The sequence below is a fragment of the Poromitra crassiceps genome (genome assembly GCF_964638095.1).
Source record: "Poromitra crassiceps genome assembly, chromosome: 12".
Taxonomy (NCBI): Eukaryota; Metazoa; Chordata; class Actinopteri; order Beryciformes; family Melamphaidae; genus Poromitra; species Poromitra crassiceps.
Window position 1 is genome coordinate 34,027,187 of NC_139632.1, and position 2,500 is coordinate 34,029,686.

General features: G+C 45.0%; 1 protein-coding gene and 2 pseudogenes across 3 annotated transcripts in view; all 3 read right to left on the reverse strand.

The window, feature by feature from the left end:
- Positions 1-2,500, reverse strand: part of nfia (nuclear factor I/A) — a 170,426-nt gene that overhangs the window by 54,647 nt on the left and 113,279 nt on the right. The gene's annotated exons all lie outside the window — the stretch shown is intronic.
- On the reverse strand, positions 1,729-2,420 carry LOC310786947 (eukaryotic initiation factor 4A-II pseudogene; annotated as a pseudogene). Its single transcript has 2 exons — positions 2,378-2,420; positions 1,729-2,311 (listed from the first exon to the last, which is right to left on the reverse strand). The product of its transcript is annotated as a eukaryotic initiation factor 4A-II pseudogene (transcript).
- Positions 2,448-2,500, reverse strand: part of LOC310787041 (eukaryotic initiation factor 4A-I pseudogene) — a 1,221-nt pseudogene continuing 1,168 nt past the window's right edge. The window contains exon 1 of the transcript in view: positions 2,448-2,500. This exon is cut by the window's right edge and continues 1,168 nt beyond it. The product of the transcript in view is annotated as a eukaryotic initiation factor 4A-I pseudogene (transcript).

Genomic DNA, 2,500 nt, shown 5'->3' on the forward strand with positions numbered 1-2,500 from the left:
AACCATACATCTATGACCAAAGGAGAAGCCAGATTTATTCCATGTGAATTTGTAAATGGCTGCCATTTTAAAAGATGGCTGGCATTTCCCTGCCTAGGGCGTTTTGATGATTTTGGTGTCAAATGACACGTTTATAGAAGATTAAAAATTATACATCAACAATCATTTGTATATCTCCTTCTGCCATTTACTCTCCATATATTTTTTAAGTAGAAGAAATATGCATAAACAACATTATTTTAGCAAAACCTTTATTAGAAATGATGTACAGAAAATTTACATTATATTTGCAGGAGGAGCGATCGTTTGGTGACTATAGCAGACAGTAAGTGTACATCAAAGGAGAAACATCAGTACCAGACAGTAGCAATACAAGGCATAGAGACACTGCATGAAATAGGCCACGGCCATCACGGGGGAAAAAGCTCCGTTCATTTCCACACACCAGCGTCATTTTCCTTGAATTAAACATAGCTATAAGCTGTTGTGTGGTGGGCTGCGCAGACAACAAATGTAAAAAATCACCAGTTAAAGTTTTTTTGTACTCCTGAGCAAAACAAGGAAGCCATTGAAAATTGGCGAGAAGAAAAATGTGGGTCTAGCTGTCAAGGAAGTAAGTTGGAGTGTTCATCTTCCGTATATACGATCTTTTTGTGCAACACGCAACCATGCACGTGACATAGGAGAACGCCACGATTGGAGGGGGGGTTTCTGTTTTCCCCCGTCTTGGGCGTGGCTTCTGAATGATGATGCGTTACGCGGTGTCTCTATGGGGAATAATGCAGTGGCACATAATAGTCACCTTGTTTAGGGGCGACTATGGCTGCAAGTATCAGGCTTTTGCTAAAACGGGCAACTTCTGTATTCACGCATGATCTCAGTGTTCACACATGATCTGTGTTCACACATGATCTCAGTGTTCACACATGATCTGTGTTCACACATGATCTCAGTGTTCACACATGATCTGTGTTCACGCATGATCTCAGTGTTCACACATGATCTGTGTTCACACATGATCTGTGTTCACACATGATCTGTGTTCACACATGATCTCAGTGTTCACACATGATCTGTGTTCACGCATGATCAGTGTTCACGCATGATCTGTGTTCACGCATGATCTGTGTTCACGCATGATCTGTGTTCACGCATGATCTGTGTTCACACATGATCTGTGTTCACGCATGATCTGTGTTCACGCATGATCTGTGTTCACGCATGATCTGTGTTCACACATGATCTGTGTTCACACATGATCTGTGTTCACACATGATCTGTGTTCACACATGATCTGTGTTCACACATGATCTGTGTTCACACATGATCTCAGTGTTCACGCATGATCTGTGTTCACGCATGATCTCAGTGTTCACACATGATCTGTGTTCACACATGATCTCAGTGTTCACACATGATCTGTGTTCACACATGATCTGTGTTCACACATGATCTGTGTTCACACATGATCTGTGTTCACACATGATCTGTGTTCACACATGATCTGTGTTCACACATGATCTCAGTGTTCACACATGATCTCAGTGTTCACACATGATCTCAGTGTGAACACATGATCTCAGTGTTCACACATGATCTCAGTGTGAACACATGATCTCAGTGTGAACACATGGCCAAGTTCTTATGGAGAATTCCGATCAGTAAGGACTTGAGGTTTGATTTCTAAAATGAGGGGGACGTTGTTGGACAAAGTAAGAGTGGATTCTTCTAGATGAGGTTGGCCACATTCATGGGCATCTCTCCTCCACAGTGGTTGTAGATGGCCACACCCTTCCTGCCAAAACGACCCCTTCGGCCAATCCTGTGGATGTAATTCTCCCTGTTGGTGGGCAGGTCGTATAGTTGATAACCAGGGAGACCTGCTGGACATCAATACCTCTGGCCAGCAGGTCGGTGGTGATGAGGACCCGACTGGAGCCAGAGCAAAACTCCCTCATGAAAAAGTCTCTCTCCTTTAGGGTTCCATGTCCCCATGCAGAGCGGAGACTGTGAAGGACCTGGCACACATCTTCTCAGTGAGCCAGTCCACCTTCCCCTGGTGTTGATGAAGATGACAGCCTGGGTGATCATCAGGGTTTCATACAGATCACACAGTGTCCAGCTTCCACTCCTCCTTCTCCACGTTGATGTAGAACTGGTGTATACCCTCCAGGGTCAGCTCCTCCTTCTTTACCAGGATGCAGATGAATTCACGCAGTGACCTCCAGGACATCAGCTGGCATGGTGGCAGAGAGGAGCATGACCTGCGTGCTGGTTCCTAGCTTCGTGAAGATCTTGTGAGTCCTTGAACCTTTGACTCAGCATCTCATTGGCCTCATCCAGGACAAACATCTTGATGTTCTTGGCAGAGAGGAACTTGTGGTTGAGTTGAGGTTTGATTTCTCAAATGAGGGGGACATGGTTGGGCAAAGCATGAGCGGATTCTCCTAGATGAGGTCGGCCACATTCATGGGCATCTCCTCCACAGTGGTGTTGTAGA